Here is a 16,362-nt window from a genome sequence, read left to right as displayed (position 1 = left end):
AGAGTCTCCTATAACTAGTGCTCTCCTCCTCTCCCCCTTTCCCTTCTGAGTCTCCGAGCCAGACCTCACGCCACAGACCCGGTCACTGCAGCTTACCCCTGCTAGGCTGTCCCCCCCACCAGTATCCAAAGCGGTATACCTATTGTTTAGGGGAATGACTACAGGGGATCCCTGTACTGCCTGCTTCCTCCCCTTCCCACCTCTAACTGTTACCCAGCTACCTCTGTTCTTTGGTGTAACTATGTCCCTGTAGCTTCTATCTATCACCTTCTCAGCCTCTCGAATAATCCTCAGTTCATCCAACTCCAGTTCCAGTTCCCTGGGTTTTACCATGGGTTCCCAGAGGAATCAATGTTTCACTTTTTAAAAATTCATTTGTGGGATGTGGGTGTCCCAGGCTGGCCCAGCATTTATTACCCGTCCTTGGCTGCCCTTGAGAAGGTGGGGGTGAGCTGTCTTCTTGAACCCGCTACAGTCCACCAACTGTGGGTTGACCTACAATGTCATTAGAAACATAGAAGATAGGAGCAGGAGGAGGCCATTCGGCCCTGCTCTGCCATTCATCACGATCATGCCTGCTCATCCAATTCAATAGCCTAATCCTGCTTTCTCCCCATAACCTTTGATCCCATTCGCACCAAGTGCTCGATCTAGCCACCTCTCGAATACATCCAATGCTTTGGCATCAGCTACTTCCTGTGGTAATGAATTGCACAGGTTCACCACTCTGTGGGTGAAGAAATGTTTCCTCATCTCCATTCTAAATGGTTCATCCCCAATCCTCAGTCTGTGACCCCTGGGTCTGGACACACCCACCAGCTTCTACTTTGTCTCGTCCTGTTAGAATTTTATAAGTCACTATGAGATCCCCCCCTCATTTGTCTGAATTCCAGCGAAAACCATCCTAACCCAGTCAATCTCTCCGCATACGTCATAGAGTCATTGAGATGTATAGCACGGAAACAGACCCTTCAGTCCAACTCATCCATGCAATCCCACCATCCCCGGAATCAGCCTGGAAAACATTCGCTGCACTCCCTCGAGAGCAAGAGCATCCTTCCTCAGAAAAGGAGACCAAACCTGCACACAATATTCTAGGTGTGGCCTCACCAAGGCCCTGGATAATTGCAATTACACATCCCTGCTCCTGGACTCGAAACCTCTAAGAAGGAATTCCAGGATTTTGACCCAGCAACAGTGAAGGAATGGCAATATATTTCCAAGTTAGGATCATGAATGCTTTAAAGGGGAGCTTGAAGGTGGTGGTGTTCCCATGTATTTGCTGTTAAACACTTAAAGTTGTTTTATTTAAAGTTGTGACTTGCATGAACACAGCAGCCACTATATCAGTGAGAATGCACATAAAAGCATGGTCTTTAGTCAGTTTTTTTTTTGGAAACATGTTCAAGAGAACAGCCCACATATAAAAGCATGAATACCAAGAAGAGATTGTTAATTTGTGCAGGATATCAGACGCTCACTCTTGACTATTACCACAGAGTCATAGAGATGTACAACATGGAAACAGACCCTTCAGTCCAACTTGTGGTCACCCCTCAGCCTCTGACGCTCCAGGGAAAAAAGCCCCAGCCTATTCAGTCTATCCCTATAATTAATCCCAGCAACACCTTTGTGGGTGTTGTGGCTATTTCTGAAGAGAGGAGAGGTATTTATGGTCTTGGGGCAAATAGAAAGGAGGGCAATTAAACTAGCTTAAGGAATGGACACGTGCTTTATTGGGAATGTCTGTAGCTCCTGGAGGTGTCAAAGATCCATTGGTGTTTTCTGAAGATGCTCAACATTCATCTCTCAAGAAGAAACCACATAATTAGAATTCCTGCAGTGTAGAAACAGCAACCCTCTATACAGTAACCCACACAGACCCATTCCCCTATATTTGCCCCTGACTAATGCAGCTAATCTACACATCCCTGAACACTATGGGCAATTTAGCATGGCCAATTCACCTGGCCTGTTAAAGGAAACCAGAGCACACAGAGGAAACCCATGCAAGACTGGGAAAATCTCCACACAGACAAGTCGCCTGAGGCTGGAATTGAACCCAGGTCCCTGCTGCTGTGAGGCAGCAGTGCTAACCACTGAGCCACCGGGCTGCCCCTAACCAGGTACCAGTCAGCTTCAGGCTACTTGAGGGACATCGGTGCATGTGATGAAACATTTGGGATTCTTAGGGGGCTTGACAGGGTAGATGGAGAGAGTTGTTTCCCCTTGTGGGACAGCAGAGGACCCATTCAAGACAGAGATGAGGAGGAATTTCTTCTGTCAGAGGGCACTGAGTCTGTAGAGATCTTTACGGTAGAGAGCTGTTGGAGATGGGTCATTAAGTATATTCAAGGATCAGCAGATATCTAATCAGATTAGATTACATTACAGCGTGGAAACAGGCCCTTCGGCCCAACAAATCCACACCGACCCGCCGAAGCGCAACCCACCCATGCCCCTACATTTACCCCTTACCTAACACTACGGGCAATTTAGCATGGCCAATTCACCTGACCTGCACATCTTTGGACTGTGGGAGGAAACCGGAGCACCCGGAGGAAACCCACGCAGACACGGGGAGAACGTGCAAACTCCACATAGTCAGTCGCCTGAGGCGGGAATTGAACCCGGGTCTCAGGCGCTGTGAGGCAGCAGTGCTAACCACTGTGCCACCGTGCCGCCCACCAACTGCCCAGCAGCCCATCAGTAAGGGAATCAAAGGTCACGGGGAAAAGGCAAGAACGTGGGGTTGCTGATTATGAGATCAGTCACCATCTCTCTTTTTTAAAAATTCATTCATGATGAGGGAGTCGCTGGCTAGGCTAGCGTTTATTATGCATCCCGGAGAGTAGTTAAGAGTCAATCACATTTTTGTGGTTTGGAGTTACATATTATCCAGACCAGGTAAGGATGGCAGCGACCATCCCTAATGGACATTAGTGAACCAAATAGGTTTTTCCCAACAATTAGCACATGGTCATCAGTAGAGTCTTAACTCCAGAATTTCATTGAATTCAAACTGCACCATCTGATTTGGCAGGATTCAAACTCAGGTCCAAGAACATTATCTGGGACTCTGGATTAACAGTCCAATGTTAATACCATTAGGTCATTGTCTTGCCCTATGAATCTCAATGAATGATGGAGCAGATTCAATAGACTGAATGGCCTACTTCAGTTCCTATGTTTTATAGTCTTATGACACAATGTGTATTTTAAAAATGTGTCTGTTTATCCACCACTGACTAAGCCATCATTTATTGACCATATCTAATTGCCCAGCGGACAGTTAAGAGTCAACACCATTACTGTGGGGAAAAACAACAAAACTCAACACCATTACTGTTGGGAGAAAACCCAAAGGTCAACACCATTACTTTGGGGAAAAACACCAAAGGTCAATACCATTACTGTGGGGAAAAACACCAGAACTCAACGTCATTACTATGGGGAGAAAACCCAAAGGTCAACACCATTGCTGTGTGATATGGAGCTACATGTAGGCCAGGCTGTGTAAAGACAGCACATTCCCTTCCCTATAAGGGCATTAGTGAGCCTGATGTTATTTTCTAACAACAACTGTCATTAGACTTGCTTTTTATTCCATTTGATATTCACCATTTTGCCATGGTGGGATTTGATATTAGCCTAGGGTTCTGGATTACCACCCTAGTGACATTATCATGATGCTACCACCTCTCCTACAACAAGAGCCACAGTTATTCAAAATGCTTTGGGATATTGGCGAGATAGGATAAAGGTGTGAGCTAAACAATACAGTTCCTTTCATGTTGTAATGTGTATCAGATCCATATTATTCCATTGTTCATTGTCCTATAAGCAAATCTCTCCTGCAAATATTTTCAAGCCTTCAAAGTGCTGGTGTTTTCTTTTTGGTAAAGTCAGCATTGCGAAACACACGCATGCGAGAGCAACAGGGAAGTTGTTCAGGCTGGGTTGAAGCGTGTAACCACACACGCACACAGCAAGCTACAATAACAAGAGCTCAATAATCCTTCACATGACAACTAGAAAAGTCAAGGAGTAGAGATAAAGTGCAAGCTCACTTGTCATCTGGTGGGGCTGGCACAGTGGCTTAGAGGTTAGCACTGCTGCCTCACAGCGCCAGGAACTTGGGTGCACTTGGACTGTGGAGTTTGCACGTTCTTCCTGCATCTGTGTGGGTCCCCTCCTGTTTCCTCCCACAGTCCAAAGGTGTGCAGGTTAGGTGGATTGGCTATGCTAAATTGTTCATGTGCCCAGGGATGTGCAGGCTAGGTAGATTAACCATTGGAAATGCAGAGTTACAGGCATAGGGTGGGTCTATGTGGGATGCACTTTGGAGGGTTGGTGTGTACTCGATGGGCCAAATGGCCTGCTTTCACGCTGTTGGGATTCTATGATCTCAAACTCTGTTGTGTGTACAATTCTCAAGTATAACCAACTGAATTCTCCCCATCTTCCTGTTTGTATCTTGGTTATTAAGCAGCCACCAAAAAAAGGATCACTTACAGAGTCATAAAGTCATAGAGATGTACAGCACGGAAACAGACCCTTCGGTCTAACTTGTCCATGCTGACCAGATATCCTAACTTAATCTAGACCCATTTGCCAGCACTTGGCCCATCTCCCTCTGGAGTTGGATGATCAGCCATGTCCATACTGAATGGTGGAGCAGGCTGAATGACCTCCTGTCCTTATTCTCTAGGTTTCTATGCAGTAATAAAATCAGAAGCAGTGCTCTGAAAGTTTGTGATTTCAAATAAACCTGTTGTATTGTAACCTGTTGTATTGTATCTTTGTCCACCCCAGTCCAACACCAGCACCTCCACATCATGGCTTCTATGAAGTGAGAAAGAGGACAGAAGATATTTTTAACTAAAAGAATAGTGAGGCCCCACAAACAATGGTACGTGGCCAGTGATTGTTCTGAAGAAGTCATATCGGACCTGAGATGTTAACTTTGTTTCTCTCTCCACAGATGCTGCCAGACTTGCTGAGTTTCTCCAGCATTCCGTGATTGCTTCACATTTCCAGAATCTGTAGTGTTTCGATTTTATTCAAGCAAGCAAGGTAGTTTCATTTTGGCGACATTTGCTGGAGGTCAGTGTTCCTCTCCAAATGGTGCTTGGAATTTCTTTAAAGACTCCTCCCTCCAGGGAGAGGAATTCAAAGTTTTTAACATCAGCAAAAACACCTCAGACAGTGCAGCACTCCCTCAGTAACTGCATCAGGCTTTCTGCTGGATGTCTGACCCATTATTGTCCAATCCAGAAGGCGAAATATTGATAAACACATTTCAATAATTTACATTTGTTGCGTGTGGAACTATGAGCCATCAATAGCACCAGGGGGAGAGAGAGAGAGAGAGAGAGAGAGCACCAGGCCATGCATTAGTCTCCTAATGACTTGGCCTCCTTAAAGCTTTTCTGGAGTTACACAAAGGAACACAATAAACAGTCCAGAGGTTACAAAGCTATTGTTGAGTGTTTGGCAATGTGTCAGCTTTCGTGAGGGTGTTTAACAAATGGGATGGTGCTTTTCTGATACCGTGCTTCTAAGTAAAATAACTCACAACAACAACAACACAATGACATAAAACTTCAAAATGTCACTAACAATTATCACAAGTGAAACAGGAGAAACTGGCTGGGAACAGGTCTATCTGCTCCATTCTAAAAAAATACCCAAAAATAGTTTGTTTCAGTTCTGCACACGAACATGTTTTTGCTCTCCAGTGCACTGAGGCCCATTCCCTCCCTGTCTCAGGTATAATCACTGAGGGAGGCAGAGGGTGAGGGGGCTGGTGTCCAGATGGGAGTTCATCGTTACCTTAAAACAATAGATAAATTCACTCATCAGCTGTGTGCTCACTTAACTTTCCTCTTTCAGCACCATGAGTGCGTTGTAGAGTGACAGTAGGACATAAAGGAGGCCAATTGGTCCACTCTGTCTCTGCTGGCTGTTCAGTAGCTCAAACCAATTGATTTTGCTTTCCTTTCCCCTTCTAATAAATTGTCTCCCTTCACAAATTTCCAGTTGCCTGGCTCCAGAATATATAGAATTACCCTCTGCCATACTCGCAAGTCAATCCTTGGCCCTGGGGTTGCACTGTTACCATGCTCCAGACAATTAGCTACCCACCAATCCTACTTTCATTTCAGGTCATTAAAGTGTTCCAATGGAATGAGTGGTTCAGTGGTTAGCACTTCTACCTCACAGTGGTAGGGACCCAGGTTCGATTCCAGCGTTAGGCGACTGTATATTCTCCCCATGTCTGTGCGGGTTTCCTCCCACAGTCCAACGATATATAGGAATTCCTGATGAAGGGCTTTTGCCCGAAACATCGATTTTTACTGCTCCTCGGATGCCGCCTGAACTGCTGTGCTCTTCCAGCATCTGCAGTCATTGTTTTTACCCTGTGGGAAATTGCCTGTCATGTGCAGATTGGGTTGGTCAGCCATGGGAAATGCAGGGATTGGGTGGGATGCTCTTTGAAGGGTTGGACTTGATGGGCCAAATGGTCTGCTTCCACAGTAGGAGGGGTAATGACAGTCCTTACCCATCTAGGGCTGGCAACCCCCCCCCCCCCAAACAAGGCTAAGTGATCAGGAACATGGCATAATGCGAGCCATGACAGAGGTAAAACAAAGCATGACAGTTCTAGACGGCAAAGAGAGGGCAAAACGGTTCTCATTCAGTGGAGGGGCTGAGACCAGGGGCAACAGATTTAGGACAATTGGCGAAAGAAGCAAAGACAACATCAGGGAAATAAACTTTTCCACACGGCAAGTGGAACTGCAGAGTGCTCCCGAGAGCAAGGCAGAGGTAGGGTCAGTTGAGGATTTCAAGAGGGAATTGGATTATTATCTGAAAAAGCCAAAAGTACAACTTTGCAGGAGAGAAGATGAGGGAATGGCATGAGATAAACTGCTAATACGGAGGGTGGGCACGGACGTGCGGGGCCGAATGACCTCGTTCCACTTCAAGAAAAGGTTAGGGATGGAAACCTGTAACAAAACACAGTCGGCGTGCAGCTAAGTATCTCAGTTGGTGCTGCTGCTCTGATCTCTGCAACGTACCTTAACTGCACCAAAATCTTGGATACCCTGGAGTTTGTACAAGGCAATAAATCCCACTGCAGTGGCTGCTGTTAAGAGCTAAATGATGAAAAGTGCAACCTGAAGAGTTTGTCGCCTCCATGTGAAGCTGCAGCTTCGAAATAAAATCCTGTAACACCCTGTATTTTTATAACATTACAAACACTTCGGCAGACAGATTCAACCCTCAAATTATTTTTTTCTGAAGGTGGCAAGTGGTTGTCATGACGAATATCAGTGCTTCACATGGTGTTAGAAATCTTGGTCCTCATTTCCAAATCTTTCCTTTGCATTGGTCACACTCCCCCACCTCCGCATCATTTCCAGTGCCATCTTGTTCTTCCAGTTTATTTTTAATTCATTGACAGGTTGAGGGTGGCTCTGGCCAGGCCAGCATTTATTACCCAGAGGGCAGTTAAGAATTGTGGGTCTGGAGTCACATGTAGGCCAAACCAGGTAAAGATGGCAGTTTCCTTCCCTCAAGGGCATTAGTGAACTAGTTGGGTTCTTCCCAACAATCCACAATTAATTCATGGCCATCATTAGACTTTTAATTCCAGATATTTATTGAATTCAAATTCATCTGCTGTGGCGGGATTCGAACCCGGGCCCCCAGATCACCTGGGTCTCCAGATCACCTGGGTCTCCAGATTAACTGTCCAGTGATAATACCACTAGGCAATGCTCTTCCAATATGAAAGACAATCGTATGTAAGAATCTTGCTCAAACTATAGACCACAGCTAGAATACCGTGAACAGTTTTGGTCCCTTTATCGAAGGAAAGATAGACTGGTATTGGAGACAGTCCAGAGAAGATTCACTAGGTTGTGATGGGAACTGCTACATGAGAAGGCCTGGTTAGCTGGGGCCTGGAGAATGCGCCGCATTGAATATTTTTCAAGAAGTTAGATAAAATTCATAGGGCTAAGGGATCAAAGGGAATGGGGTGGAAGGGGGTTCTGAAGGACTGAGGTGGATGATCCAGTCATTGAATAGCGTTGCAGGCTCAAATGACCAAATGGCGTACTCCTGCTCCTATCTCCTATGTCTCTATTTTTAAACATATTGAATCATACACATTTCTTAAGGGGCTGGAACAGGGATGTAAACGGGTTGTTTCCCCTTGTGGGAAAGTCTAAAACCAGAAGGTATGAAGGACCACCTAGACAGCACAGAGATGAGGGGGAATTCCTTCTCTCAGATGGTAGTGAATCTGTGGAACTCTTTACCATTCCAAGTCTGTAGAGGTTGGTTTGTTAAGTATTTGTTGCTTTGTCAAGTTTGTTAAGACTCACCCTGTGAGTGGAAGAGAGACATCTTCATCTGTGAGGGGCTGCGAATGATGATGATGTTAAGTACATTCAAGGCAGATTTTTAATCTATGAAGGAACAAAGGATTGTAGGGAAAAGGCAGGAAAGTGGAGTTGAAGCTTATCAGATCAGTCATGATCTAAGTGAATGGCAGAGCAGACTCAATGGGCTGAATGGTCCACTTCTGCTCCTATATATCTTATCATGTCAGCTGTCTGGCCCATGCCTCTTCTCTAGCTTGAGTGGTGTTGCTTTCAGTGACTGCAACACATGTATCTAGAACTCACATGTATCTAGAACTCTAGAAGGTTCCTTTAACAATAATTTCCTTCATTCCTCCTAATGTTAATCCTACTTCCTATTCCAGTCTCTCTTTCTCACTAAGGTTCATTAGAAAGTGTAGTGAGTTGTGGTTGCCATTCATGATAATCTTGAGTTCACTGAATGACAAGGGTGTTAGATTGTTTTCACAGGCCGACGCAACATTGAGGGCCAAAGGGCCTGTACTGCTCTGTAATGTTCTATGTTCTATCCAGCTTGCAACAGTACAGTCAGTATTTAAAACAAATACAAGGTGTGGCTCGACGGGATTTTGACACAACTCATGACCTGGAGCAACTAGAAGGACAAAGGCAGCATATGCATGGGAACACCAGCACAAGGGAGATTCCCTCTAAGCCATTCATATCACTGTTCCTTCAGGGTCGTTGGGTCAAAACCCTGGAACTTTAACAGCATTGTGAGTGCATCTAAACCATGCGGATTGCAGAGATTCAAGAAGACAGCACACCACCAGCTTCTCCAGGGCAATTAGTGATGGGTAGTCTATTCAGTTGGTGGTTGTACAGTCAGAGTGTGGTGCTGGAAAAGCACAGCAGGTCAGGCAGCATCAGAGGAGCAGGAAAATCAACATTTCGGGCAAAAGCCCTTCATCAGGAATTATCAGGTATGTACAGTGGATCAAGGCATCTTTCCAGGAGTAACTGAGATCTCAGGGAGACTGTGCTTTATGGAGAAGGTGCTGTGCTGTTCAAGGAAGACATAAGCTGAATTTCTGACCATCCCCCTGGTTCAGCTGGAGGTGTGGAGGGTCATAGATAAAACAAAAGAGGAAAATTTCATTCCTTCCTCAACAACACTGCCACCAACAAAAAGCATTGGTTTGTGGAATCTTGCTGTGTACAAATGCTTTGTGGAACTTTTAATGTACTTCAGACCAACTCAGCATGGATGAAGCACTTTGAGATTAGAAAGCTGCTCCAGTTTTCCACTTTGTGGTTAAATAGATACTGTCCCAGTTTTGAAAATGGTTCTGTTTTGTTACCAAGATGACCAACCTGCATCGTGCCTCCTTGTGTGTATTTCTGGAATGGAGGGTAGCTGTGAGGGCCATCTCATATTGCTCGTTGATTATTTATTTTATTTTAATTGTTCAAAGGCATCATTGGCAAGTCCAGAATTTATTGCCTGTCCTTAATTGCACAGAGGGCAGTTAAGAGTCAACTACATTTCTGTGGTTCTGGAGTCACCTGTAGGCCAGACCAGCTAAGGGCAGCAATATATATCCTTTAGTTAAGGGCATTAGTGAACAAGGTGGGCTTTTACTCACAAATGGGACTAGATTAGGTTGGGATATCTGGTCAGCATGGACAGGTTGGACCAAACTGTTTCCGTGCTGTACATCTCTATGACTCTATAACAGTGGTTACATAGTCACCATTATAATAGATTCCACCATTTGCTAAGATGGCATTTCTTCCTCCCATTTGAAGCTATCTCTCTAGAACATTAGCCTGGATGTCTGCATTACTAGCCCAGTGACATCACCACAAAGTCGCTTCCTTCCTCTAGGCCGGTTAGTGCTACATGAAGATTGTCACAGAAGACCTGATGGTGTCACAACTAACAGATGGAGAGAGACCACAACAAACAAACAAACAAACAATCAGACTTTCTCTTATTGTGTGGGGTTGTCAGGATTTCTGTTGTACACAGCAGGGATTGTTCCTACACACCGCACTATATGTAATAACGATCCTACTTTCTGTGGGTCGTGAATTGGCTTTACAATAAATGCCAATGGGGTTAAATTTGAGGAAAATGTTAACTGAGTCACGGTCCAGAACAGCCCATTCATTGTACTTCAGGAGTCAGCCCAGTTCCAAGACTCTGTATCACAAGGTTTTAACCTTATCCCCGGTGTCAGCTGCAGATACACTGAATGGTTAATCCCTCACAAATCTGCACCACGCCCCCACACGCAGCAGATTGTTGAGCTGTAAACGCCAACACACCAGCCACTTATTGCTTTTCTTCCTTAACTTGTTTGGTTGAATTTTTTTGTGGAGGACAACACAAGGAATGTGTGTTAGCAAAAGGCTCAAACACAGCCTCATTAAATGGGCAGCAATGTTTCCTGTGGGTCAACAACACAACCCAGCAGGCAGGTTTCCAATGGCCTTCGGAGATACCCACTGTCATCCCAACCATTGTCAGCAACTGGTGGGAAACTGTCTGAAGTCAGCTGAAGTCGTGCTCTGATTTGGGGTTGCAGGACAGATTGTATGCTGATGGCCACTCATTCCTTCGCACTGGGCAGACTTCAAACTTAAAGAGTTGACAGAAAAGAAAGACTTACCTTTACCTCAGAGGGACCTGTTCTTTATCGCGTGCCTCAAAATATCTAAAAAATGCACTCCCTTGACAACCAATTACAATGGCTTTTATTATATAGACATAGACTGCAACTGAGACATACCAACATCTCAACAAGTAAGACAAGCAACCAATTAACCTATTGTTGGTAGATATTGAGGGAGGAATATTGGCCATTGAGCTGAGAAAACATTCAGTTCTTTGAATATAGTGATATGGGATTTACTTACATCAAGTATGCCAGAAGGAGGCCATTCAGCCCTTTGAGCCTGCTTCATCCATTCAATTGGATCATGGATGATCATCCAACTCAGTTCCCTATTCCCATTTACTTGCGAAACCCTTTAGCCTTAAGAACTACAGCTAACTCTTTCTTGGACACGTTTAAGGTTTTGGGCTCAACTACCTTTTGTGACAGAGATTTCCACAGGCTCGCCTGTTGAAGACATTTCTCCTCACCTCAGTCCTGAACGACCTATCCTGAAGCCTTAGGCATCGTTGAGAACAACTAAGGTAGGACCACTGTCTAATGCCCCAAAGTAAACTGTCTCTGACAGCATCACTCGTGTTCTGATTTGGGGTTGCAGGCCAGATTGTATGCTGATGGTTGGCAGTGATGTTCAAATGCACAACCTTATGACCCTGAGTTGAGTATCATGCAGTCTCCACTTCACAGTCTTTAAGCATTCCTTAAATTATTATTTTTCAAAGTTTTTTTTAAGGGATGTAGGCATCACTGCCATTCCCACCCCAGGAATGACGTTGGGGCCTTGGAGGGAAGTAAGGGGGGAGGTGTGGGCGCAAGTTTTGCATTTCTTGCGGTTGCAGGGGAAGGTGCCGGGAGTGGAGGTTGGGTTGGTGGGGGGTATGGACCTGACGAGGGAGTCACGGAGGGAATGGTCTTTTCAGAACACTGATAGGGGAGGGGAGGGAAATATATCACTGGTGGTGGGGTCCGTTTGGAGGTGGCGGAAATGACAGCGGATGATACGTTGTACATGGAGGTTGGTGGGGTGGTAGGTGAGGACCAGTGGGGTTCTGTCCTTGTGGCGGTTGGAGGGGCGGGGCTCAAGGGCGGAGGAGCGGGAAGTGGAAGAGATGCGGTAGAGGGCATCACCTACATCATCAGTCATAACAATATTTTCTCAGTGAGGGCTCAATGATAACATCAGGACAGCTTGGAGTTGGGAATCCTCAAGTTGTTATTACCCAAAGAGCTAATCGGAGAGGCTGAATAGGCTGGGAATATTTTCCCTGGAGCGCCGGAGGCTATAGAGTGATCTCAAAGAGGTTTATAAAATCATGAGTTGTATGGATAGAATGGATAGCCAAAGGCTTTTCCCCAGAGTCGGGGACTCGAAAGCTGAAGGGCATAGGTTTAGCGTGAGCAAGAAAAGATTTAAAGGGCATCTAAGGGGAAACATTTTCACACGGATGTCGTGCATGTATGGAATGAGCTGCCAACGGAAGTAGTGGTGGCTGGTATAATTACAACATTCAAAAGGCATCTGAATAGGAAGGGGTTAAAGAGGGATATGGGCCAAAAGCTGGTAAACAGGACTAGATTAATTTAGGATATCTGGTCAGTATGGACAAGTTGGAGCAAAGGATCTGTTTCCGTGCTGTACAACTCTATGACTCTATGACCATCAAGTGGAATATTTTCTGAACTGGATCCAACTTGGGCTCATGGCAAGGGATTTCATTATCCAGCCGGCCTCATTTATTACATGCAGTTTACTGTAATCAGATGTGGTACACCCCATTCCCCCCACAAACACTTTTACTGCACTGACTTTTTATGAAATTCTTTGACAGGATTTTTGCATCCTGGTAAGGCCAGCATTTGTTGCCTATCCCTAATTTCCCTTGAACCAGATGGCTCACTAAGGCCATTATATAAGGCAGTTGAAAGTAAACTACATTATTGCTGCGGGTCTGGAGTCATGTGTTTGACTCTAGGAACTGGTATTTGCGAAATACGTAAATAGTTAAACATGACAAAACATCCCAAGACAATTCCATTGTAGATGTACCAAGGCAAAATTGTAAGTTACATAAGGAGACATCAAAATAAACAAAATTGAGTCACACCAGGAGCAAAACCTTAGTCCAACAGGAAGCTTTAAGGGAGTTTTTGTTTTAATAGCAGGATGGAGAAGAAACTGAGAGAAAAACCATTACGGGTGCAGAAATTAAAAATCCGTAAATCTCACCAGGCTGGAAACAAAGGAGTACCGAGCTCTCAAAAGGCTGTAGGGCAGGTGGAGGTTACAGAGATATGGAGAATGAGGGATTTGTAAACGAATTAAAGCTCATCACCTCTGAATGCTCCTGCAATCTCTTATTGAGTGCCCTATGGCTCTATTGAACCCCTGCTGACCTCCCTGTGTTACTGAATCGGCCAAACAAGCTCAAGTTTCTATTTATTCTTGTTACTAGACTGGTTGGGTTTGTTTGGAGGAGCTTCTGTATGCTTATAATGTTTACTTCAGGCATGCTCACAATGGATTATAACGTGCACTGATCTCACCCAGTTCGCTCTGGTGCATAGGGTGGCCTGCTAATATTCAGACTGTGGTCGGTCATCTCTCCTTATTCCATTGCCCCCTACCCCATTATCCTTCCATCCTTTTTAGCATTCCCTTCTGAAAAAAGGACCACCTTAAGATGAGATTTGCCTCTACAAGTGGTTTCCCAACCAAGTGTTAATTCTTCTCCTCTAGCCTCAGATAATCACTCAATGCTGGGCGACTGTGAAGACTGCAGATACTGGAGATTTAGAGTCGAGAGTGCGGAGTTGGAAAAGCACAGCAGGTCAGGCAGCATCTGAGGAGCAGGAGAATCAATGTTTCGGGCAAGAGCCCTTCATCAGAAAAGAGGCTGAGAGCCTCAAGGGTGGAGAGATAAATGGGAGGGGTGGTGGGCTGGAGGGAAGGTAGCTGAGAGTGCATTAAGTGGATGGAGGTGGGGGGTAATGGTGATAGGTCGGAGGGAGGGTGGAGTGGATAGGTAGGAAGGAAGATGGAAAGGTAGGACAGGTCATGAGGGCGGAGCCGAGTTGGAAGATTCACCAGTTTCCTCATTTCCCCTCTCCCCACCTTATCCCAATTCCAACCTTCCAACTCGGCACTGCCCTCACGACTTGTCCTCCCACCTATCCGCTCCACCCTCCCCTCCGACCTATCACCTTTACCCCCACCTCCATCCACCTATCGCATTCTCAGCTACCTTCCCCCAGCCCCATCCCACTCCCATTTATCTCTTCACCCCACCCCCGAGGCTCCTAGCCTCATTCCTGATGAATAGAGCAGAGTCTGGGGTCCAAATTGCCTAATCCTGCTCCAAATTCTTGTCTTCCTGCTCTTGAAAGAATCCAGGCTCAGATGTCCCAAAGTGAGAAAGAGACAGTGACAAAACATGACAACTTGCATTTATATAGTACCGTTAACATAGTAAAGGAGTTTCACAGGAACACCGTCAAACACAATTGGGGAGGAAGCCAGATAATGAGATATCAAGAATGGATGACTGAATGCTCAGCCACACAGGTAGATTCTATACAGTGTCTCGTGGAAGTACCAGAGAGATTTAAGGAGGGAATTCGACAAAGTGTGGAGCTAGGAAAAGCACAGCGGGTCAAGCAACATCAGAGGAGCAGGAGAGTTGACGTTACAGATTTGGACCTTTCATCAGAGATTCCCAAGTTTACAGCCCAGGATGACAGCCCAACAGGACACCATGCCTTTCTCTGATCACCACCCAACAAGACTGGAGTAAGTCAACTCCATTTTTATAATTATTGAAAGAGCCAAAGAGAAGAAAATAATCAGCAGCATTGTCTTGCAACTCAATTAATGGTTAGAGTTACAGCACAGCTCCCATTGCCATCTGAGAGAAAAATAATAAAGACATTAACTTTGTGTTTGTGCTCTGCATCTGATCACCTGGCTGGGTTATTTTTCCAATGACTAGTACGTCATTGATGATATTTTAATGATGCCTGCTTTCAATATTCTGAGGACCTCACCTTTAACAACAACAACATGCATTATTAATGCCAGAGATGATTGAGTTTATATAACCTGCATATTATATTCCTTCTCTTTGTATTTTCAAAGGCTAGTGTTAAGCTTAGTGACATGTCTCATGAAGACACTTTATCACAGTTATGCACGGATGGTGCAACTGAATTACCAGCTTATGATTTCTAATTGTGTGTCAGAAATAAAATTCAATAGCTTGTGTACAGTCAGCCGGATGTGGTGTCTGCAGTAATGAGGCTTTTCATTCAAAAAGAAAGATGTGCATTTATATAACACCTCATCATATCCATTGGAAACCTCACATCATTCACATACAACAGGTTTTAAGAGGTTGTGAAGTGGATAGTGTCCTTGCCTCTGGCCCAGAAGCACTGGTTTGAGACCGACCTAGAGCTTGATGGCCACAGAATGTATGCTACAACCAATGTTCAAAGTACATGGCACGGTGGGTGTTGAAGGAATTTCTCTCTCGCCTTCCAAACAGTTCAGGAAAATTCAATCACATGGATGACCAATCATTACCCCACAGCTTGAACATGCCAGACCTCTAAGGAGCTGTTTATCCAGAGGCAGGTTCCCTTGTCTGCAGAGGTGGGAGTGAGCAAAGTTACTAACACCACAGCAAGTGGCCATGGCACAGATGGGAAGTGAAGCTGGGGCCAGGGGCAAAAGGTGTGTCTTTAAGGTGGGGAAAGGAGCTGCAAAGGGGAGAAGACCATAATGTTTTGAACTTTTTAACAAAGGTATAGTGAGTTCACTGTGCAAACACTACTGTAACTGCTTACAATGTAAAGAAGAATGTCAAATGAATAATTTAATATTGAACAGTTTTACTTCACAAAGGCATTCACGTATGACTTATATTGTGAACTTTATGAACGCATTAGAGGTTTTTAAAATCATGAGGGGCATGACTAGGGTTTTTTTTTCCAGGGTAGAGGAGTCCTAAACTAGAGGACTTGATTAAAGGTGAGACGGGAAAGATTTAAAAGGGACCTGAGCAGCAACTTTTTCACGCAGAGGGTGGTACGTGTATGGAATGAGCTGCCAGAGAAAGTGGTGGAGGCTGGTACATTTACAGCATTTAAAAATCATCTGGATGCGTATGTGAATAGGAAGGATTCAGAGGGATATGGACCAAATTAGATTAGATTAGATTACTTGCAGTGTGGAAACAGGCCCTTCGGCCCAACAAGTCCACACCGACCCGCCGAAGCGCAACCCACCCATACCCCTACATTTACCC

The 16,362-nt window shown here is 45.0% G+C and overlaps 1 protein-coding gene across 3 annotated transcripts in view; it reads right to left on the bottom strand.

The window, feature by feature from the left end:
• Positions 1-16,362, bottom strand: part of LOC122541903 (ras-GEF domain-containing family member 1A-like) — a 213,266-nt gene that overhangs the window by 50,025 nt on the left and 146,879 nt on the right. The window lies entirely within an intron of this gene.

Source organism: Chiloscyllium plagiosum, chromosome 38, assembly GCF_004010195.1.
Source record: "Chiloscyllium plagiosum isolate BGI_BamShark_2017 chromosome 38, ASM401019v2, whole genome shotgun sequence".
NCBI lineage: Eukaryota > Metazoa > Chordata > Chondrichthyes > Orectolobiformes > Hemiscylliidae > Chiloscyllium > Chiloscyllium plagiosum.
This window is presented reverse-complemented; position numbering and strand designations above follow the sequence as displayed.